Here is a 25339-nt window from a genome sequence, read left to right as displayed (position 1 = left end):
GGATTGATTGAATAAATATGTGGCTGGAGAAACTGGTGCAGGAGGGAAAGCATCAGATTTCTGAGGCATTGGAACCGGTTCTGGGGCAGGTGGGACCTTCACAAGATGGACGGGTTACATCTTACCAGGACTGGAACTGATATATTCGCATGGGTATTTGTTAGTGCTGTTGGGGTGGGTTTAAACTAGCTTGACAGGGAGGTGGGAACCTGAGGGATGGCCCAGATTGGAAGAAAGTAAAGTTGGTAACAGGCAGTAGTAGCGAGACTAGAAGGCAGGAGAAACAAAGCAGAGCATTGAGTATGCTTCAAATGTGGAATGATGTCAACAAGGCAAAGTTAAAGGCACGTTACCTGAACGCGCGCAGCATTCGCAATAAGGTAGATGATCCAAAGGCACAAATAGAGGTAAATGGATATGATATAATTACCATTACGGAAACATGGCTGCAAGGTGACCAAGACTGGGAAATGAATATTCAAGGATATTCGACATTTAGGAAGGATAGACAAGAAAGGAATGGAGGTGGAGTTGCGCTGATAATAAGGGATAGGATTAGTGCATTAGTATGGGAAGATCCTAGATCAGAAGAACAATGTATGGGATCTGTTTGGCTGGAGCTAAGAAACAGCAAAGGGCAGCAGACATTGGTTGGAGTTGTTTATAGGCCACCAAACTATAGTGATAATGTGTGGCATGGTATTAATCAGGAGATGAGAGAAGCATGTAGCATGGGCAATACAGTGATCATGTGTGACTTCAATTTGCATATAGACTGGATAAACCAACTGACCACGAATGCTGTGGAAGACAAATTTCTGGAGTGTGATAGGGGTGGTTTCCTAGAGCTGTATGTTGAGGGACCAACTAAAAGACAGGCCATTTTAGTCTAGTATCACGGAATTAAAAAGAGCTAATTAATAATCTTGTTGTAAAAGAGCATTTAGGGATGAGTGAGCATAATATGATAGAATTTTACATTATGTTTGAAAGTGAGGTAGTTCACTCTGAAGCATTCCCTGCACATCATGCTATGCATGACCGACTGACACAGGATGAACAAGCTCCCTGGGCTGGGACCAGCACATGCGTGCCTGGTAGCATGGTGTGCACAGCCCGAGGACTGCCTTTGCTTTCTGGCCCCAACCATATGGTATGCAGAGCCCCAGGACTGCCTCAGACGAATGCCCGCTCTTCCTTCACCACCCCCCGAAACCCCCAGCCAATCATTTGTTTCTGCCCACCCCTTCCCTACTGTGCTGCAGTCAAACACCATCCCACAACCAGGCTTCTCTGTCCACCCCTTCCCTCTCGGGCTCCAGCAACGTCCCACCCTCTCCCGCCCCCACCAACCATATGTCTCTGTCAGCCCCTTCTGTTGCCTCTATCTTGACTCACCCCACCCACAAGTTAAGCGTGTGCATTCCAACCCCTTAGCTTGCTTCTGCCTTGTCTCATCACAACCACCCCCCCCCCACCCCCCCACCCCAAGTCAAGCGTGTGCCTTTCAGCCCCTTCCCTTCCCTCTGTCATGTCTCAACAACATCCTCCCCCCCCAGTCAATCTTGTGCCTTCCAGCCCCACCCCTTGCCTCTGTCTAGTCACGCCACTGACCCCACCCACCACAGAGAAGTGTGTCCTTTACAATTCCCTGCCGCCCCACTTTCATTCCCACTGGTCTTACCTGAGCAGCCTTGGCAGGAGTCAGAGCAGCCGCGAACGCAGCACAGTGAAAGGTAAGCAAGTGCTGCACATGCAATCCTCGAAGTTGCAAGTGCAGTGCAGTTCGCATGCTAATCTAATTAGACATAAATCCAGCATCTGAAGTATCTTGTTTTTGGAAAAAGTGCTTGCTCCTTACTATCCAAGCATTCCTTCCCTATCTGTGCAACATCTCGTGGATGCATTTTACAATAAAGTCAACACTTTCCAGTTCCTCACTTTCCTAGCTCTGCCTCTCTCATTGCAAGTTTTCACAATACCTTTCTACCTCCTTCAATTCTCAACACCTGCTAAAATAGTAGACAGAGGAATAACATGTCTTAATCCATAAGTAACTTCAACTTGATGGATTTTTGTCTTCATTAAAGATGCCATCAGTGCTGAACAGTTTAGCATTTGTAATTTAGGCTGAGACTTCAATGAGAAAGTGTTGAACTAACGAAGGTGCTCTCTCTCGAATGAGCTGTTAAACTAAGGTCCCATCTGTCCTCTCAGGTGGTTGTGAAAGATCCAACATCACGATTCAAAGAAGGTCAGGAGTATAGGAGTATTCTCCCAGTGTCCTGGCCAATCTTTGACCCTGAACCAACATCTAAAACAGATGATCTGGTCATTTATTTCATTGCTGTGGGATCTTGCAGTGTGCAAATTGGCTGTTAGTTTCTATTACATTGCCACATGGTTACACTTTTGAAATAATTTATTGCAGGGAAGTACTTTGGGAATCCTGCATCACATTATATTAATTTAAGTCTTTCATTTTTTACTACTTTTTGCATCTTATTTCAACATCGAACATTTCCAGATCGGGTACTGCAGACATATAGCAAAATAAAGTTCTCCCTTCACTGCCCAACACTATCTCTTCACTCCAACCCCAATGTGCTGGTGCTCAAAAGCACTCCCTTTCTCCTGGCGACTCCTAAAAGGTAGAGTAGCTTACTCCTTTTAGGTGAAGTTCTCAGAGAAATTTCCAGGACAAATATTGATATCATGTTGGTGAAATCTTGACACATTATTCCAGAAATTTTCTCGATGTACTTCAACAGTCCTCTTCAAACCTCCAGCAGCAAATACAAACATAGAAACAAGGAGCAGGAGTAGGTCATTCGGGCCCCCAAGCTTGCTCCGCCATTTAATAAGATCATGGCTGATCTGATAATAGCCTCAAATCTGCATTCCTCCTACCCTTGATACCCTAACATCCATTTGCTTACCAAGAATCTATCCGCCTCTGCCTTAAAAATGATCAAAGATTCTTCTTCCACCACCTTTTCAGGAAGATAATTCCAAAGACTGACGACCCTCTCAGAGAAAAAAAAATTCACCTTACTTCTGTTTTAAATGGGCGAGCCCTTATTTTTAAACAGTGATACCTAGCTCCAGATTCTCTCTCAAGAGGAGACATCCAATCCACATCCAGCCTGTCAAGACCCCTCAGGATGTTATGTGTTTCAATCAAGTTGCCTCTTACCCTTCTAAGCCCCAGCGGATACAAGCCTAGCTTGTCCAACCTTTCCTCATAAAGCAATCCACCCATTCCAGGTATTAATCTGGTAAACCTTTTTTGAACAGCTTCCAACGCAGTTACATCCTCCCTTAAATAAGGTGACCAATACTGTACACAGTACTCCAGGTGTGGTCTCACCAGTGCTTTGTATAACTGAAGCATAACTTCCCTACTTTTGTATTCAATTCCCCTTGCAAGAAATGTTAACATTCTACTAGCTTTTCTAATTACTTGCTGTACCTGCTTACTACCTTTCGTGATTCATGCACTAAGACACCCAGTTCCCTCTGCATCTCAGAGCTCTACAATTTCTCACCATTTAGATAATAAGCTTCTCTTTTATTCTACCTGTTAAAATGGACAATTTCACATTTTCCCACATTATATTCCATTTGCCAGATTTTTGCAAACTCACTTAACCCATCTATACCTTTTTGTAGCCTCCTTATGCCCTCTTCACAACTTACTTTCCTACCTATCTTTTTGTCATCAGCAAATTTGGAAACCACCCTTCAGTCATTATGGTTGTATTTAGTGTGTAATGTACCTATAAGAATAATATTTGTCAGTCAAAATCGCATGATCTATAGTAACCAATATGAGAGTAGCGCGGGTGACCTCAGTGGTCAGTGTAAAGATGCAGTTACATTTGAAAGCACACGTGTAGTTGCTGTTGAGTATATTGTAAATAAACTTAAAGTTTCCACCCAAGAAGTGTCTGCAGATCAACTCTATCATTAATAATACAACTCAGCCACCCTACCGTAAACTGGGGATGAGGATAAAACATGATTGACCAGAAGAAATCAAGTTAAAAAGAAATCGGCACCTTACCTCGTCAAGTGATTGTAAGTAGCAAGCTCCGTTAGAATTGAAGAAGTCATCCACTCTCAAAATGCCACAATTTGGGAGAATTAATCCTTTTGAACCTGCCACAGACAATTGGTCTCAATACATAGAATAACTCACGTTCTTTTTTCAAGCGAGCGAGGTTACAGGGGAAGAGAAGAGGCGAGTGATCCTCTTGAGTACTTGTGGGAGCAAAACCTACAGCTTGATTCAAAGTTTGACGGCACCCAGTGCCCCAGATTTGAAGAATTTTGATGAATTGGTGGGCCTAGTGAAGGGTCACTTTCCACCAAAGCCCTCAGTCGCAATGCAGAGGTTCAGGTTTAATTCTTGAAATAGAGCCCATGGTGAGACAATTGCATGCTACGTGGAAAATTTGAAGCAGCAAACGGAACATTGTGAGTTCGGTATGACTGAACGACATGCTCAGTGGTTGTTTTGTGTGTGGTATGAAAGAGGACTCTATTCAGAAAGGATTATTGTCCGAAGTGAATCTGGATTTCAAGAAGGCACTAGAGACAGTGCTGGCCATGGAAAGTGCAGTAAGAAATTCAAAAGCAATACAGGGTGCGAAAAATTGTGCCGCCCTCCTTGTCCAGCGGGATCCTCAGCCGAAAGCGGCGTGAAAAAGTGAGAGTCCTCCGAGAATCAGGAAACAGTCCCCACTAGCCAAAGAATAAAGAAAAATGACCTGGCAGTGAAATTGAACAATAATTTTAATAGAGGTGGAAGCAATCAGTCTTTTAGCAATTGGCAGTTTTAAAAAATCAATTGCTACTATTGTCACAGAAATGGACATATGATAAGGCAATGGAAGAAAAGATTCAAGCAGGCTTGTAAACAAAAGGAGCCCAATGAAATCTACAATGTAGAAGAACCTGAAAAAACAAATTCAGACTTTTGCTCATTGTTTAATCTGAATGTTGGAAGACAGAACCAATATTTGTCACAGTGAAAGTAAATGGTAAACCTGTTAGAATAGAAATGGACACGGGAGCTTCCATCCAGTAATTGGGGAACATTCCTTCAGATATTTGAATAATGGTGAACATCAATTAAGTTTAGAAGAAACAGCCGCCAAGCTAAAAACATGCAAGGTGAAGACATTTACGTAAAAAGCATAAGCAGAGTAACTCTCCATTATAGGAGCCATTTGGCAAAGCGACCCTTGGTGGTGGTAGCAGGTGAAGGGCCAAGCCTCCCAGGAAAAAATTGGTTAAAAGAGGGTAAGAAAATGGTCTGAAATTTTCCAGTTGAGAGCAAGTGGGCTACTAGAGCTACTTAGAAAGTATGACACCATCTTCAAGGACGAACTGGGAAAAATGCAAGGCCTGCAGGCCAAGATTCATGTGGATCTGGAAGCAGCTCCTCTCTTCATGAAGGTGAGACCAGTGCCATATGCCCTTCAAGAACAAGTCGACATTGAGCTGAACAAACTAGAAAAACTCTTCGTTATACAACCTGTTCAGTTCTCAGAAAGGCATCATCCATAGTCCCTGTGCTTAAACCCAGCCAAAGCGTTCAAATTTGTGGAGATTACAAACTGATGGTTAATAAAGTAACTAAGCTAGGCAGACATCCCATTCCAAAAATCGAAGACCTGTATGCCAAGCTGGCAGTGTGGACAATGTACACAAAGTTTGATATGAGTCATGCTTATCAACAACTAGAGTTGGATAATGCCTCTTGGGAACTGGTCACAATTAATATCCACAAAGAGTTGTACTAATATACACGAATGCCTTTCGGTGTCCCATTCACTTGTGCCATCTTTCAGAGAACAATGGAAAGCTTACTGCAGGGATTGCCCCAGGTTGTAATCTATTTAGATGATGTATTGGTAACAGGATTCACTGAACAAGAGCATTTGGCAAACTTAGAAGAAGTCTTAAAATATTTCTTACAAGCTGGAGTGTGTTTAAAAAAAGAAGAGTGCACGTTCTAAGCGAGGGAAGTAATCTATTTGGGTCACTGTGTAGATTCATAGGGCCTCCATCCGGTTGAGGAGAAAGTGAGAGCCATAAGAGAGGCCCCTCTGCCAGAGAACGCCTCAGAGCTCAAATCATTCCTAGGATTGATCAACTATTATGGGCGGTTCTTACCCAATTTGTCTACCGTGCTGACCCGCTGAATTCTCTACTCAAAAAGGACCAACATTGGTCTGGAGAGGCTCCTGAGAAAGAAGCTTTCATAAAGGTGAAACAATTGTTGCACTCGTCCAATCTATTATTGCATTATGACCTGATGAAAGAATTGGTGCTGACATGTGACACACCTCGCTACGGAATGGAAGCAGTGCTCTCTCATCAGTTGGACAACGGCACAGAACGGCCAATAGGTTACGTATCAAGAACGTTCACCACAGCGGAAAAGGGATATTCACAGATAGAGAAAGAAGGTATGTTCATCATCTTTGGTGTCAAGAAATTTCACTAGTACGTACACAGCCACCATTTTACAATTGTTTCAGACCACAGACTATTGCTAAGATTGTTTAGTGAGGACAAGGCTATACCACCCATAGCCTCAGCAAGGATACAATGATGGCTTTTAATTCTGGCAGCATACAAAGACACTTTTGTACATAGGCCTAGCAATCAAATTGCAAATGCCAATGTCCTTAGTCGTTTGCCTTTCCAAGAAAATAATAAGCATGTCCCAGTTAGACAGGAACTTGTTTTACTGATAAATTTTTGAGATTCCTCACTGGTATGTGCTCAAAAGATCAGAGTCTGGACAAGTTGGGACCCAGTCCTATTTCAAGTACGAGAACAAGTGTTACATGGTTGGTCACAGGAGCAGCAACTAATGAAATGAAACCATACTTCAACAGAAGACATGAAATAACCAGCCAGGATGGCATCTTATTGTTGGGGGGCACGGGTGATTGTTCCTCCGAAGGGAAGGAACTCCTTTTAATTGAACTATGCGGTGCCCATCCAGGAATTTCCCGAATGAAGACCATAACACGTAGTCATCAATGGTGGCCTGGGATGGATGGCAAAATAGAGAGTTTAGTAAAGCACTGTGTGCAATGTCAGCAACTGTAATGGAGCTGCCAGTGACAGCTCCATTACATTCATGGAGGTGGCTAGGCAGACCCTGGGTGCGGTTACACATTGACTACATTGGGCCTTTCCTGGGAACAATGTTTCTGCTCATTGTCGATGCCCATTCAAAATGGTTGGATGTACACGAGGTGAAATCACCAACGTCAGGCGCTACAATTGAAAAACTACGTCAGAGTTTTGCCATTCATTGACTACCAGTAGTAATCTTTTCCGGTAATGGCACGGCATTTACGAGTGCTGAGTTTCAACAGTTTATCAGCCTCAACGGTACCACTCATGTGAAAACTGCACCCTTTCTTAAACAGACTGGCCGAAGGGGCGGTTCAAACGCTTAAGGCAGGCATGGAAAAGCTAACTGGCGATTCCTTGGCAACCAAGTTAGCGCACTTTCTTTTTCATTACAGGGCTACCCCTCATATAACAATTTGTGTCACACCTGTGGAGTTATTGTTGAAATACCATCTCAGAACATGATAGAGCTTAATAATACCAAATTTAGAGGGGAAGGTGGACAGGAGTCAGGGTAGCCAGAAAACTAGACACGACTGGCATAGTCGCAAGAGGAAATTTACCGTGGCAGAGCCAGTATACGTGAAGAACTTCAGGGAAGGACCAAAGTGGTTACCAGGTAAAATAAGTGCGGTGACTGGACCTCTATCTTACCATGTGGATATGGAAGGCTGGATCATCCATAAACATGTGGACCATTTAAGGAAGAGAGAGACAAATCACCAAAATTTGGTTCCACCAGTGATTATGACCAGATCTGCATTTCCTGTTGAGATACTAAACCCAGGACTGACATGTCCGATGTTCCTGTAAGAGTTGAGGATACAGAACCGCAAGTGCCCACCGAAACAACTGATGTTCAATCAGCTCCAGAAAAGGATATTCCTGACAAAGAATCTAAAGTTGTGGAGCTGCAACATTGCACACGTACCAGGAAACCATCTGAAAGGCAGAACTTATAAATTCCTTACCCAGTTTAAATATTATGTTGTTTTGAAAAATATGTACTTTTAAATATAATATGTATAGCTGAGTTAAAGGGGGAGGAATGTAGTAATTATGGTCTTATTTAGTGTGTAATGTACCTTTAAAAATAATACCTGCTAGGCAAGATCACATGATCTGTAGTAACAAATCGGAGAGTAGCGTGGGCTATCTCAGTAGTCAGTGTAGAGATGGAGTTAGAGTTAAAAGCACATGAGTAGTTGTTGCTGAGCATATTGTAAATAAACTTTAATTTTCCATCCAAGAAGTGTCTGCAGATCAACTCTATCATTAACAATACAACTAGGCCACCCTACAACACATCCCATCCACCCTTTCATCCGAGTCATCGATATAAATTGGAAACAGTTGAGGTCCCAGCACTGATCCCTGTGGCACACCACTTGTTACATCTTGACAACCTGAAAAAGACCCATTTATGCCTACTCTCTGTTTCCTCTTAGCCAGCCAATCTTCTATCCATGCTAATATGTTACCCCATATACCATGAGCTTTTATTTTTGGCAATAACCTTTAATGTGGCACTTTATCAAATGCTTTCTGGAAATCTAAGTACAGAACATCCATTGCTTCCCCTTTATCCACAGCACATGTTACTTCCTCAAAAAACTCCATTAAGTTGGTTAAACATGATTTCCCTTTCAGAAAACCATGTTGACTCTGCCTGATTACCTTGAACTTATCCAAGTGCCCTGCTGTAGCTTCTTTAATAATAGCTTCTAACATTTTCCCAATGACAGATGTTAATCTAACTGGTCTATGGTTTCCTGCTTTCTGTCTCCCTCCCTTTTTGAATTACGGAGTTATATTTGCTATCTTCCAATCTAATGGTGCCTTCCTCGAATCTAGGGAGTTTCAGGAAATTAAACCCAATGTATCAACTATCTCACTAGCCATTGTTTTTAAGACTCTAAGATGAAGTCCATCAGGACTCAGGGACTTGTCAGCCTGCATTTCCAACAATTTACTCTGTACCACTTCTCTGGGGATTGTATTTTACCTGAGTTCCTCCCTCCCTTCCATTTCCTGATTTATAGCTGCTTCTGGGATGTTACTTGTATCCTCTATAGTGAAGTCTGATGCAAAATACTTGTCCATTGATCTGCCATTTCCTTGTTTTCCATATTCAAATCTCTAGCCTCACTTTCTATAGGACCAATGCTCACTTTGTTAGCTTGTTTCTTTTTAAAATATTTATAGAAGCTCTTACTATCTGTTTTGATATTTCTGGCTAGCTTTCTCTCGCACTCTAATTTTTCCCTCCTTATTAATCTTTTAGTCATCCTTTGCTGTTCCTTATATTCTGTCCAGTCTTCTGACCTTCCACCTTTCTTTGCACAGTTATATGCTTTATCTTTATGTTTGATACTATCTTTAAGCTTTCTAGTTAACCACGGATGGTGTGTGCCTGCCCCTTGGACTTTTTCTTACGAGTAAGAATGTATCTATTCTGTGTATTCTGAAATATCCCCTTAAATGTTTTCCATTGCATCTGTTAACCTATCCCTTAATATAATTTGCCAATTCACTTTAGCCAGCTCTGCTTTCATGCACGCTTAATTGCCCTAATTTAAGTTTAAAAACATAGTCTTGGACCCACTCCTCGCTCGCTCAAATTGATTGTAAAATTCAATCATATTATGGTCATTGCTACCTAGGGATACCTTCACTATAAGATCATTAATTAATCCCATCTCGTTGCACAATACCAGGTCTAGTATGGCCTGCCCTCTGGTTGGCTCCAGAACATGCTGCTCTAAGAAACTATCCTGAAAACACTCTATGAACTCCTCATCTAGGCTACTTTTGCCCATCTGACTTTTCCAGTCTATATGTAGATTAAAATCTCCCATGAATATCGCTGCACCTTTCTGACAAGCTCCCATTATTTCTTCCTTTATGCTCCACCCTACCATGTGGTTACTATTAGGGGACCTAACAGGACCCCCACGAGTGACTTCTTGTCTTTACCATTTCTCATCTCTACCCAAACTGTTTCCACATCCTGGTTCTCTGAACTTAGGTCATCCCTCCCTATTGTGCTAATACCATCATTAACTTACAGAGCCACCCATCCACCTTTTCCTTGCTTCCTGTCCTTCGTAAATGTCCTTTACCCTTAATATTCAGGTCTCAATCCATGTCCTCCTGCAGCCATGTCTCTGTAATGACTATCAAATTGTACTTATTTATTTTTATCTGCGCTCTCATTTCACCTGTTTTGTTTTGAATGCTTCATGCATTCAGATACAGAGCCTTTAGTTTTATCCTTGAATTCTTTTTATAACCTCTTGTATCATCTGTTGATTTTCTGTTAGATTTGTACTTTCTATCATTTCCTGTCATGGCCTGTTTTTCATTTCCTGTAGTAATACCTTTCTCGTTCATCATGTCTCTTCTCTTTGATTTACCAAATCTTCCCAAATTTGACCCCTTGCTGCCACTACTTTGTTTAAACTCTCCCTACTTCCCTTGTTCACAAGAACACCGATCCCAGCTCAGTTCGGATGTAGACCGGCCCAATGGTACAGATCCCACTTTCCCCAGTACTGGTGCCTGTGCCCCACAAACCAGAGCTGACTTCTCCCACACCAGTCTTTGAGCCACACATTCATCTCCATAATCTGATTTGTCCTCTGTCAATTTGCACATAGCTCAGCACAGTAAAATACGATATACATTTAAGTAGCTCTTGAAATGACTTGTTTACTTCCAATTAGCTGGCTAATGTTAGGATAGCTATGTTAGTTAGTTCAAGCACTAGCCACAAAATGTGATGCAGCCTTCTTAATGAGTGCCAACAGCCATTTTAAGTGGTAATTGGTTCCTTACCAATCCTCCGGACAGCCAATCCTCACGCAAGCTTCAACTCTTGTACAAAGATGGTGTTTTAAGAATGCTTTTTCTGTATAAGACCCCACTTTGGCCACCTCAAAGGCTCTTCTGCATCTAAAATATCCGGAGAAAACCATTCCCTGATAGTTTTGTTGGAAAGTAGGAATAAAGTGGCTAGAGGTTTTAAAAAAAGCTAAATAAGAGATGTCAATGCACTTGAGTTGCCTGAATACAACAGGCAATTTGTTGCCAATCTGTGCTGAATTGGGAGCAGCTTTGAGCAGTTTGGCCATGACCAGCAGGAATTAGGCTGACGTCATCCAAATTCATTTCATCAAGTGTCCTTACAGCTGTCAGAGAGAGGAGAGTCATCCCATTAATTTGTATTGGATTCAATCTCAGCTCCTCGAGCTGGAAGGTCAGTGCTTAAATGACTTAACCTATATAATCCCACTCTGAGAAAATTACTCAATGTACTGTATTGTCAAAACAACTAAAATAAAATGGTTCAGCTCTAATTACAGTTTTGATTTTGCAACAGCAAAGTTACTACAGCGTCAAAGGTTTAAATGGTAACAACAATAAGAAAACATAATCTTAATATTGGAACTAAACCAGTGAGCGGTGAAATCAGGAAGCACTTTTAAACACATGGGGCAGAATTTTGCACTCGTCGGGCGGGAGCAGCTGTGAAACGGATCACCGTCCGTGATCAGGCCCTGACCGCGATTTCACGCTAGTGGGCCAATTAAGGCCGGCCCAGTGTGAATGCCGGCCGCAGAATGTTGGAGAGGGTGCGGGTGTGGGCGGAGGCCCGTTGGCCACCGAGCCCAATGGAGACCCGGCAGCCGGTTCAAAAATGGCGCGGGCAGCCCCATGGAGGCTGCCCGCATCGGAGTTGCCGCAAGATCTTGGCTGTAAACGCAGATGTAGACACCAGGTGGGAGGTGAGGTTGGCTGGGCACTCGGCGCCCTGTTTTTTGGATGAGTGCCTCGCTGCCCTCCTGGAGGAGGTGGCTGCCAGAAGGGACATCCATGTCCCCAGAGATGGGAGGAGGAAGCCACCACAACTCACAAAGAGGTGTCAGCACGGGTGAGCAGCCACAACGTGGTGCGGTGCACCTGGTGTAGTTTTGGAAGAGGTTTGATCTGCTGTGCTCAGGAAGGGTGAGTACCATGTTAGCATGAGTCAGTGTGTTGAGTGTTTTAGGTTGGCTGTCCTCCCGTGGAGTTCAGGGGTGTTAGAGTCCGAGTGCCAATTGTCAATTGCACCAGAGCTGGTCAAGGGGGCGAGCCCTGGCTGCTTTGACTGAGTACCTTGCGACTCAAGGGTCACCACTCGGAAGTGCCCTGAAAGGTGCTCCTCAGGTGGGGTTGGCCGGGCTGCAATGGTGCCGCAGGTAGAGAGTGGACTAATCCATGCTCCTCTGTCCTTACTAGAGAAGACATCCCATAAGAATATTGAGAGGTTGTGGACTGGTGGAGGACCCCACACTTCCTCATCATCTCCAGATATGAGCAGGATTCCTTGGAGCTCAAGAGGCACCATGCGCTTCAGTTAACCGGCCGCGGAGAGAACGAAGGTCAGATGAAGGTTAGAGTGCAGTGCAGTGAGTTGGGAGTTTCAGATGGTGCAAACATTCTTGTGTTGTCTCATCATTGTTGGGAGCCTCCAGATTGGATTCCACATTGATCATTGAAAAACGATGGCACCATGATGCAGATCTCCATTGTCTCATCAGGGTGCCTGGCAGGCACAGTGACAGTGTGATGACTTTAACCAATGACATGTCCTTGTTCTCCATTAGATCTGCCACCATGCAGCCAATCTCAGGACTTCCAGGATCTATCCCGACACCAGAGGACCACCAGGCTCCAGAAGCACCTGTGTCACACCCACTGTCTGAACAAGGCATCAGCACAATTACCAGCACCTCGGTGGGCATTAGATTGGCGGCTAGTGTGTGCTGCACATTTGTGAGGGCACTTCACACTCTCTTGAGGTTGCTGGAGGAGGTAGAGAGTGCCCATGGTGCCAGCAGTCAGAGGACGATGCTCAGTCAAAGGCTGATGTTGAACCTCTGGGGTCGTCCATTAGGTGGCAGATGCTGGATGTCCAGTCGGATGTGTGGCAGGATCTGGCGGAGTTCCATGAGGGTATGCGTGCCATGGTCTCTGTTATGCAGGAGTCCCTGCGGAGCATGAGCATTGCATTGACCCTCATGGCCGAGAGCACAGCCTCCTCCATTGAGACGGTGGCGCCTCTCAGGGAGAGGCTGCTCCAGGAGTCAGGGGTTCCTGGGGTTGCTCTTGGGCCTGCAAGCCCTCACACAGGCACTGACCTCAGCTGGTCAGTGTCAGTGTGGGAGATGGATGTGGCATCCAGTATCCCAGCTAGGTGCCCATCCATCAGTGGTAAGCAGGGAGGTCCACAGTGACCACGACATTGGTGTCATCTCTACGGGCTCCTCTCAGGGCACCCTGGATGATGGCAGCAGATCCTCCGCCCCTCTGCCAGTGACCAAGACATCTAATGAGGCGGTGGCGACTGGGGAGATGCCAGCCATGGCACCGGCTGCTCCCTCCCAGGCGGGGCCAGCACAAGCTCCACTGGCCAGAGGGTGACCGCCAAGGTAAGCAAGACCAGCAGGACAGCAGAGTGATCAGGCTATCTCCAATGCCGGTGACAGTGAGGGGGGAGAACCTAAATGTAGCACCAGTAAACATAAGTTTAAAGCATCTTAAGCACAATTTGTTCAATCTTTTTTTTGGAGTGACCATCAACACCTGATATTGTTCTGTTCATAATCTGTGCATGCCAACACTATATTACATTTGCTTTTGTGTTATTGGCCTGAGTACACTTCATTTGTTTTTTAGGTGCAGGATACACTAATATGTAATGCTGGATGTGGATGGCTCGAAACCTTATTGCACAGGCACTGAGTGTATCTTGGGGGCAAAGGCAAGGGACATTTCTGAGATCCAGGATGGTGGCGGCAGCCCTGGCATGAGGTGATAGTGGTTATTTGGCAGCCTTGCTGAAGGAGGGTTGAATCAAGGCATCCCTGGTGTCCCTGCCTCCTTGCAGGTTACCGAGGTCTGCCTCCACGCCCTCAGAGTTCTCCTCACCGTGCTCCTCTTCTGACTCATTACTGGATTCATCATCTGTGACCTGTGGAGCTGCATCAAGATCCTCTCCCTACAGTGCCAGATTGTGGAGAATACAACATGCAACCACGATCAGTGACACCCGCTCTGGGGGTATTGTGGTACACCCCCTGAACGGTTCAGGCATTGGAAGCACATTTGAGAAGACCTATGGTTCTCTCTACCACCGCCCTTGTGGAGTCATGACTCCTATTATAACACTGCTCTGCCTCAGTTCTTGGCTGATGAGCCACCTTTTCAACAGATGGCCCTTGTCATCCAGCAGCCATCCATACAGTCGGGCTGGAGCACCTAGGAGTGTCTCAGGATGTACAGGTCATGGGAGTTGCCAGGGTACCTTGCACAGACTTGTAGAATCTGCATCCTGTGTTCACACACTATCTGCACGTTCATGGAGTGGAAGCCCTTCCTGTTAATAAAGGCACCCAGATGACCCGCTGGCGCCTTGATGGCCACATGTGTGCAGTCGATGGCACCCTGGATGTGGGGGAAGCCAGCAATCATTGCAAAGCTTCTGGCTCACTCAACCTGGCTGGCCTCGGTCTGACAGAATTGAAGGAAAGTCAATACGCGACTGAACAAAGCTTCTGTCACCAGCTTGACACAGCTATGGACAGCTGATTAGGAGATTCCACATAGATCCCCCGCTGAGCCCTGGAAAGAGTCACTGGCATAGAAGTTGAGGCCCAGTGTGACCTTCAGAGCCACTGGCATGGTGTGTCCACCCGAGCAGTTGGAGATGACCTCAGGTCCAATCACCTGACAAATGGAGGTCACTGTCTCTCTGGAGAGGTGGAACCTCCTTCGGCACTGCGCCTCGGACATTTGAGGTAGCTGCATCACCGCCTGTAATGCTAACAGCAGGATAGTGGCGTCTTCTGCAGTTCCTTCCGCCTTGGACTACCTGCTGGCCCTGCACCCATTATGCCTGCGCCTCTCCTCCCACAAGTCCCTCCCCTGGAAGCTGCATTGGGACACCTGGCCTCCTCTCCCTTCTGCCCTTCTCTTCCTCCTCAAAGGAGGTGCCTCCAGCAGAGACCACAATCCCCATTACCAGGAGAACAGAAGGCTGTTTGATACCTGGAAGGGTCCACACGGTCTGAATCCTCATGGGGCCTTGGAGACACCAATGAGCCCTGAAATGAAGCGTGGAAATGCTAAGCATGAAGCTATGAACAGAGATTAAGCTGCCAAGTACCAATAAGCCACCAGCAGCAAACTATCTCCAGAACTCCTCACTACTCACACTGGCAATGCTGCTGATGCTTTATACCCTGCCTTTGGATGAGGTTTTGCGAATTGTGGGCTGCTCACCTGCCTGTTTTGCCTGTGCGATGAGCGAAAAAATCACACGGGTAACGTTAAATCGACATCAATTGGGTTGTTAAGGGCCTTAACTGGCTTCTTAAATAAAGGCGGGCACTGCTCTGACTCCCATGCCTGCCTGCCTGCCAACCGAAGTATCGCGCGAGTTCGTGATGATGATGGGATGCTCGCCCGATGTCATCGCGCGTTATTTTATGCATATTCGGGTTGGGCCGGGTGCACACCTGGCCGACGAGCGGAAATTTCTGCTCAAAGCGTAGTGGAAATCTGGAACTCTCTTGTCCAAAAGGCTGTAAATTCTGAGGGCAGTGAAATTTTGAATACTGAGGTCAACAGATTTTGGTGAGTTAAAGGTCTTAAGCGCTTTGGAGCAAAGGCACAGAAATAGAGTTGAGGCACTGATCATCCATAATGTAATTGGATGGTGAAAAAGGCTGAATAGCCTACTTCAGTTCTTATGTTGTATTGCAGTTTCTGCTTCACAGTGCCTCAACAGTTAATGCTATTTTTTCTTTAGAATAATTACTGTATTTTTTTTACATGATTAGCACTTATCAACTAACCTGCATCTGGATTTCTTCCTCTTGGATCCATGAATTTGATAATCTTGCCTATAGTGACAACAGGTCAATCGGCATGATTCTGCACAGATACCAGCCAATGCACCCATTTATATGGATGGCCCATTCAGTTTCTGGTCAATGGTAACCCCCAGGATGCTGATAGTGGGGGATTCGGTGATAGCAATGACATTGAATGTTAAGGGGAGATGGTTAGATTCTCTCTTGTTGGAGATGGCCATTGCCTGGCACTTGTGTGGCCTAAATGTTACTTGCAACTTATCAGCCCAAGCCTGAATGTTGTCCAGGTCATGCTGCATATGGACACAGACTGCTTCAATATCTGAGAAGATGTGAATGGTGCTGAACATTGCGCAATTGTCAATGAACATCCCCACTTCTGAACTTATGATGGAAGGAAGGTCATCGATGAGGCAGCTGAAGGTGGTTGGGCCTACAACACTACCCTGAGGAACTCCTGCAGTGAGGTCCTGGAGCTGAGATGATTGACCTCCAACAACCACAACCATCTTCCTTTGTGCTAGGTATGATTCCAACCAGTGAAGAGTTTTTTCTCTGATTTCCATTGACTTTAGCTTTGCTAGGGCTCCTTGATGCCACACTCAGTCAAATGCTACCTTGATGTCAGCAGCAGTCACTCTCACCTCACCTCTTGAGTTCAGTTCTTTTGTCCATGTTTGAACCAAGGCTCTAATTCGGTCAAGAGCTGAGTGATTCTGGCGGAACCAAAACTGAGCATCAGTGACCTGGTTATTGCTGAGTAAGTGCCAGTAGATAGCACTGGTGTTGACCACTTTCATTGCTCTGCATATTATCTAGAGTAGACCGATGGGGGCAGTAATTGGCCAGGTTGAATTTGTCCCACATTTTGAGGTCAGGGCGTACCTGGGAAAGTTTTGAAATTGCTGGATGGATGCCAGAGTTGTAGCCGTGCCAGAACAGCTTGGCTAGGGGTGCAGCTAGTTCTGGAAGATAGGATTATTGCCTGAATGGTTTAAGGGCCCATAGCCTTTTCAGTATCCAGTGCATTCAGCCATTTCTTGATATCATGGAGAGTGAATTGAATTGAATGAAGACTGGCATCTGTGATTCTGGGCAAATGGATCACCCACTCGGCACTTCTGGTTGAAGATGGTTGCAAATGCTTCAGCCTTGTCTTTTGAACTGAGATATTACACTCTCCATCATTGCGAATGGGGATATTTGTGGAGCCTCCTCCTCCTGTTCATTGTTTAATTGTCTGCTAGCATTCGCTACTGTGGCTGGACTGCAAATCTTTGATCTGATTCATTGGTTGGGGGACCTCTTAGCTCAACACTGGAAATGACAATGGTCCCTGTTGACCCTGCAAAGTCCTCCTTGCTAACATATGAGGCTAGTGACAAAATTGGGAGAGTTGTCCCACAAACTAGTCAAGCAACAGCCTGACATAGTCATCCTCATGGAATCATATCTTACAGGCAATGTCCCAGACACCACCATCATCCCTGGATATGTCCTGTCCCACTGGCAGGACAAACCCAGCAGAGGTGGCAGCACAGTGAAGTACAGTTGGGAGGGAGTTGCCCTCAGAGCCCTCAACAGTGACTCTGGACCCCATGAAGTCTCATGATACCCAGTCAAACAATGGCAAGGATTCCTCCTGCTGACTACCATCTAGCACTCCCTGTCAGCTGATGAATCAGTACCGATTCATTTTGAACACCAATTGGAAGAAGCACTGAAGACGGCAAAGGCACACAAGTAATCCTGTGTTGTAGCTTCACCAGGTTGACACTTCATTTTTAGGTGTATCTGGTGCTGCTCCTGGCATGCCCTCCTGCACTCTTCATTGAACCAGGATTGATCCCTCAGCTTGATAGTAATGATACAGTGAGGGATATGCCAGGCCATGCGATTACAGATTGTAGTTTAGTACAATTCTGCCACTGCTGATGGCCCACAGCACCGCATGGATGCCCAGTTTTGAGTTGCTAGATCTGGTCAAAATCTAATCCGTTTAGCAGGGTGGTCATGCCACACAACACGATGTGAAGACAGAACTATATCTCCATAAGGACTGCGTGGCGGCCACTCTTACCAACACTGTCATGAACAGATGCATCTGCAGTTGGTAGATTGATGAGGATGAGATCAAGTAGGATTTTCCAACGTGTTGGTTCCCTCGCTACCGGTCTAGCATCCAAGTTTTAAGGACTTGGCCAGCTTGGTCAGTAGAGGTGCAACAGAGCCAATCTTGGTGATGGACATTGAAGTCCCACACCCAGAGTACATTCTGTGCCCTTGCCTCAGTGCTTCTTCCAATTGGTATTCAACATGAAGCAGTGCTGATTCATCAGCTGAGGAGGGTGCGGTAGGTGAAATCAGCAGGAGATTTTCTTGCCCATGTTTGACTTGATTCCATGAGATTTTATGGGGTCCAGAGTCACTGTTAAGGACTCCCCAGGCAACTCCCTCTCGACTGTATAGCACTGCGCTGCTGCCACCTCTGGTGGGTCTATCCTGCCAGTGGGACAGGGCATACTCAGGGATGGTGATGGTGTCTGGGACATTATCTGTAAGGTCTGATTTTGTGAGTATGACTAAGTCAGGCTGTTGCTCGACTAGTCTGTGGGACAGCATTCCCAATTCTGGCACAAGTCCCCAGATGAGGGGAGGCGGTGGCGTAGTGGTGTTGTCACTGGACTAGTATTCTAGATACCCAGGGTAATGCTCTGGGGACCTGGGTTAGAATCCCTCCACAGCAGATGGTGAAATTTGAATTAAATAAAAAATCTGCAATTACATGGGACCATATCCCACATGGGAGGTTAGTTCAGAAGGTTCAGACACTTGGTATCCATGGAGTGGTTGTAAACTGGATTCGAAATTGGCTGTGTGGGAGAAGACATAGAGTGGTAGTGGATGATTGCTTCTCAGACTGGAGGACTGTGACTAGTGGTGTGCCTCAGGGATCTGTACTGGGACCATTGTTGTTTGTTGTCTATATCAATGATTTGGATGATAATGTGGTGAATTGGATCAGCAAGTTTGCTGATGACACTAAGATTGGAGGCGTTGTGGACAGCGAGGAAGGCTTTTAAATGTTGCAGAGAGATCTGGACGAACTGGAAAAAATGGGCCAGAAAATGGCAGATGGAATTTAATGCGGAAAAGTGTGAGGTGTTACATTTTGGAAGGTCAAACCAAGGTAAACATACACGGTAAATGGTAGGGCACTGAGGAGTGCGGAGGAACAAAGGGATCTGGGAGTTCAGATACATAATTCCCTGAAAGTGGCGTCACAGGTAGACAAGGTTGTAACGAAAGCTTTTGGCATACTGGCCTTCATAAATCAAAGTATTGAGGATAGGAGTTGGGGTGTTATGGTGAGGTTGTATAAGACATTGGTAAGGCCAACTTTGGAGTATTGTGTGCAGTTCTGGTCGCCTAACTACAGGAAGGATATCAGTAAGATTGAGAGAGTGTAGAGAAGATTTATTAGGATGTTGCTGGGTCTTAAGGAGTTGAGTTACAGGGAAAGATTAAACAGGTTAGGACTTTATTCCTTGGAGGGTAGAAGAATGAGGGGAGATTTGATAGAAGTTTACAAAATTGTGAGGGGTATAGACAGAGTAAATGCGAGTAGGCTCTTTCCACTTGGATTAGGAGAAATAAACACGAGAGAACATGGCTTTAGGGTGAAAGGGGAAAGGTTTAGGGGGAACATTAGGGGGAACTTCTTCACTCAGAGAGTGGTGAGAGTGTGGAACGAGCTACCATCTGACGTGGTAAATGCGGGCTCACTCTTAAGTTTTAAGAATAAATTAGATAGATACATGGATGGGAGAGGTTTGGAGGGTTATGGACTAGGTGCAGGTCAATGGGACTAGCGGAATAATATTTCAGCACAGACTAGAAGGGCCAAATGGCCTGTTTTCTGTGCTGTAGTGTTCTATGGTTCTATGGTTCTAAAAGTCTAATGATGAGCATGAAATGATTATCGTAAAAACCCATCTGGTTTACAAATGTCCTTTAGGGAAGGAAATCTGCCATCCTTAGCCAGTCAGTCCTACACATGACTCCAAACTCACAGCAATGTGGTGGACTCTTAAATGCCCTCTGAAATGGCCTAGCAAGCCACTCAGTTCTCAATGGCAATTAGGGTTGGGCAATAAATGCTGGCCCAGCTAGTGATGCCCATATCCCAAGAACAAATACAAAAAATACTTCCAAGGAGGACTTTGCAGGATTGACAGAGCTAAGTTTGCCATTTTCATTTCCAGTGCCGTGGTCATTGCTGGGTGGCCCATCTGGTTTCATTCATTTTTATTGACCTTGTAGCAGTTTGATACAACTGAGTGGCTTGCTAGGGGGCCATTAAGAGTCAACCACATTGCTGTGGGTTTCAAGTCATATGTAGGCCAGACAGCAGATTCCCTTCCATAAAGGGTGTTCATGAACCAAATGGTTTCATGGTCACTGTTACTGAGTCTAGCTTTTAATTCCAGATGTCTTAAAAATTCCACCAGCTGCCTTGGTAGGATTTGAAGCTGTGTCCCCAGAGCATTGGTCTGGGCCTCTGGATTGCTAATCTAGTGACATGACCACCACGTCACCACCGCTTTATGTGGGGGAAATGTAATGTGCCAAAAATGGCTATGCTAACAAAATGAAGAAAGTGATTGTAAACTTTAAGTATTAATTGCATAAAGCAAATGCCCATCTTTCTTTCATTCGAGTACGTGGATGCTTGATTCAAAAAAATTGGTTCTTTTCTATTCAACAGCTCCTCTCTTTATTTGAGTAGCAAAATGTGCATTGAGCAACTTGGCATAGTCCTGTTGAATGCAATTTCATTAAAATCTTGGCAGAAATGTATGAATGTATGGGAACTGCAGCATTATGGCATGATGAATAATTACATTACACAATGTTATTTGTTGAAGTGCATGACTTTACAAATCACTTCCTTTGAATATCTTGTGGAGGAAAGTAGTGACGATTTATACAGTTGATAACTTTGCCACATATGTGCTTTGAATATAGGTCTGTGCTGCAAAGAAAATTTACCAGTGTCTCATTTACTTTGTAATGAGCTGCAGTCCTATCAAGCCAGATGGCATTTGAATACAGAAGCCATGGCTTAGAGTGGCGACCATGTGCAAATGTGGAAATTGGGTTGGAAGTGACAATGGGAAATGCCGCAGGCAGATCCTGGGTCCTTTCAAAAGCTATCAGATTGGCTGGTGTTCTAAAATGGGGGCTGCTTCAACCATGTTTGTACACTGACAGCAAGTCAGGCTGAACAAGTCTATTGTGGTCTTCGAATTTTTTTTAAGTTTGATAAAACACCAACTTCAAAAAAAACCTTCCACATGTATATTTCAAAGCTTACTGCCTAGCAAATGGACATTGATTCCATAATTAAGTTGAAATTACAACTTGAAAACAGGCCTTTTGACCATCCTGTGTTTGTGCTTATCTTCCACATGAGCAGTCATTTTAATTGCCTTTTTCTGTCGTGTTCCCAAATTTCTTTCCGATCCCATGCTGCTGGGTTCACATGTACATCAATTAAGTGAAACTCAATGCAGTACTATTAATGAAAGTCTGGATTTTGGGAAACCTTGTGAGGTCAAAGAATTACTTAGTCTACTCAGCCTGCTGCCAGATCCCTGGAGAAAATGTAGGCTTATATGCTCAGGGTGGGTTCCCAGCAGCCAAGTATAGATGTCGGGGGTGTGCCCACCTCTGCTTGGCTGGCTCACCCCACTTTAATTTTTTTGGTGACAGCCCTTTAATTAGCGTGAGGCAGGACTTTCATCAGCCTCTGATGAAATCCCACCTCATAGAGCTGCTGGCCAATTAGAGTTGGCCACTGTCAGTCTTGCAGAAAGTCCAGGAGGAAAATGAACCAGAATGCCTCAAACCCAGCTACGCCCAGGATCTTGCCGGGGCCCAATTGGCAGACCCTGGTGAGGTTGCTGCGGGTTGGGAGTGGGGCATGTTGGACAGGGTGGGGGAAGGGTAGATGCAGGGAGGCAAAACTGTGGCGGAGGGGCCTCCAATTGGCACAGGGGGTCTGTGATGGAGGCAAACCCCCCACCACCCCCCTTTTCATTGACCATCAGCCTGCAGGGTCAAACCTGCTGAGCTACACTTTAGACGCAGGACTCTTCCACAGCCCAGTAAGTCGGAGCGGCAACAGAAGAGGCCCTTAACTGCCCATTTAAGGGCCTCAATTAGACATGCACAGGCAGCCAGCCAACCCAAACTGACCCCTGCCACTTGTAAAAACACAGGTCAAGCGACAAGATCTGAACTTATTTAAAATCCCCAGCCCTTTAAACATGAAAAATCAGGCTGCAGCTGCTCAGTGCTTCTTCCTTCTGCAGGGAAGGAAATCTGCTGCCCTCATCTGGCCTGGCCTACATGTAACTCCAGACCCACAGCAATGTGGTTGACTCTTAAAAAAATGCCCTCTAAACAAGGCAATTAGGGATGGGCAATTATTGCTGGCCTAGCCAGCGATGCCCGCATCACATGAACAAATAAAAAAAGTTGTTAGAGTAAAAAAAACTAAAGACCCACTGCTGGGGTGCATTGATTGACAGGCCATCCGGCATAGCTTAGAAATAACAAACCGAATCTTCCTTTCTCTGGGTGGTCATGCCCCAGAAGCGCCCCGGAAGGTGTGCTGGGGATCCTCCTGAAGTCCCCATACACTTACTATATGGGAATTGCCAGGGAAGTTTCAGCTTCCGCTGAGCGATTCCCTTGTGTCTGGAACCCTTCGAAGTTAGCCCTGGAGACTTTGAATGGTTCCAACTCACTTAACAGAATAGTTACCCAAGGAAAGTTGAAGGATTAAAACCAGCACTAGCTCCTGGATAACTATACTACTGACCCCCAGACTCCATACAGGATTCCATCCCCCCACCGCTCCCACCCCAATTGGGTTGTATATCAGGGTGAGGTCATTTTTGGAGGCCCCCTCTAATGTCTATTCACCATTGCTGTCTGGTCCTGAGTAACCCCAGTCAGTGTGGTGTTTATTGAAGTCACTCATGTAGCTGGCTGGATGAGGCAGAATTGGCAGAACTTGCTGTTCCCAGTTGGCACTTGAAGACTTGTACTCACTGGCAATTTGCAAACCAGCAACATGAATAGCATCAAAAAAGATATTTGATGACAGAGTGGCTGTGTTCAATGTTGGACCGGACATAGGTGGCACAGCTATGTTTGGCTTGAGGGGAGTAGCACAGTAGGTCTTTGCTGCTTCTGCAGTTCCAATATGGGTGTCTTGCAGGCGCATAATGTCGATGGAGTGCTGGGTGACAAGACATCCAATGGGGTTTTGCTTTGCAGCCGACAGGCCATAAGGCCAGAGGGCTCCTCAATGCTGAGACTGCTTGTTCTGGGGGGCTCAAATTCTGTAAGAGTTCTCTTTCGGAGTATCGTATGTTGCTCTTAGAATTCAGTCTGTTGCTGAGATTATTTGCTTCCCATGGGACATTGGTGTCACAATACTGCAGACATCAGCATTTGTCCTCTCATACTCCACAGCAGAGTGCTGTGTACCTGTCTGGCAAAGGTCATCACACACATGCATCTTGTGGATGCTCAACAATGTTCATCATAACTGGAAACCTCCACTCAACACCCCTCCCCTGGCTTCTTGTCCACGCAAACATCACTCCCTGACACGTCCACCATGGACCAATGAAAACCCACAAGCTGGTTGAAGCCATCCATGCTGCACTTCACTTACCACTCCATGATGACCTGTTCAACCCGCCTCCTGCCTGCATTCCATCTAGGTGTCCCATATGAAGCAATCTTCCTGAGCAAGAACTATCAGCAAACATCCTTTGGATCAAGGAAGAGGGAAACATGGGAAGCAACTGACAAATGCCTTGTGATGAAACCCATCTGTTTAATGGCAGGCTTTGAACTGCAGTGGAGCAATGGTCCTAGCTAAACAGGTTCAGGACAGGCCAAAACCCTTGTGTAGCCAACCTTCACTTTTGGGGCCTCAGTACAAATCCCTTACGCACTTGTAGACACAAACAATGCTGCACTTTATTGAGGAGTGTCCCCTCTATACACTAATAAGCGGACTAATTACCCAACACTCACCAAATGAGGACCCTATCACTTGGCTTTGAGGATTTACATTTGCTAAATCAAATTTTAAAATGTTGACATTTCCCAAAGCATATTATGAATGCTCGTCTGAGTTTCAAAAGCTCAAAAACCACTTATCTCAGTAGGGCATTGCGTACACATTTTGATTGGCAGTTTTAAGAGGCTGTGAAAGAAATAGCTGTCTTTGATCTGGTCACTATTTAGAAGTTTGCTTGTTATGATAATAGAATGACCACTTCAGGGGGTTTAAAATCATTTAATGGCTTTCATTAATGGCTTTTCCCCTCTATCAGATGTGTAAGAGTGAGAGCTCTCTTAAATCATTAGAAGTTTACATTTTCATCTCCACATGGCTCCTGTGGTTTGCGCATAGTGGATACTGAGGTATGAGGTGACATGGATATGGCATAGGGTTTGAGGTGGCATGGGGCTATGAGGTGGCATGGGGGAATGAGGTGACATGGAAGTGGCTTGGAGGCTGTGAGTGGGCATGAGGGTTGGTTGGGGTGTGAGAGCTCAAGAGCATAACAGCCTTTTATAAAATTGGGCCAAAGTCTCAAAGAACCACAGCAAACCTTCTAACCAGCCTACCTCAGCACTCATTTGCCTGCCCGGCCCCCTCCGAACTTCCACCAGAGGTGGCAGACCTGACTCAATCGTACCCTCGCCCAACCCAAAACAAAAATAATGCATGTGGAGTTTGTTTCCATGGAGACAAGTCTGCTGAGTCTGGAGATTCCTCGACTCGTGCTTCCTGCCTCCATGGCAAAAATCCCACCCTTAGGCTTTGGTTAATGGTCTTGTCAAAAAGCTAACACTCCTCCCTTTTAAGACTGAGATGACGTGGGGTTTTTTTTATCTCAGAGGGTCATTAGTCTGTGGAATTGTTTTCCTCGGAGAGCAGTGGAGGCTGGGACATTGAATATATACAAGGTTGAGTTGATCAACAAGGGAGTCAAGGGTTTGGGGGACAAGCAGGAAAGTGAAGTTAAGGCTACATCAGATCAGCAATGATCTTATTGAATGGCAGAGCAGGCTCAAGGGACCGAATGGCCTACTCCCACTCCTAATTCTTGTGTTCTGACAATGTTGCTCTAGATTATGTGCTAGATCATGTTGTGATGCTGCAA

The sequence above is a fragment of the Cetorhinus maximus genome, chromosome 7 (genome assembly GCF_964194155.1).
Source record: "Cetorhinus maximus chromosome 7, sCetMax3.hap1.1, whole genome shotgun sequence".
Lineage (NCBI taxonomy): Eukaryota > Metazoa > Chordata > Chondrichthyes > Lamniformes > Cetorhinidae > Cetorhinus > Cetorhinus maximus.
This window is presented reverse-complemented; position numbering follows the sequence as displayed.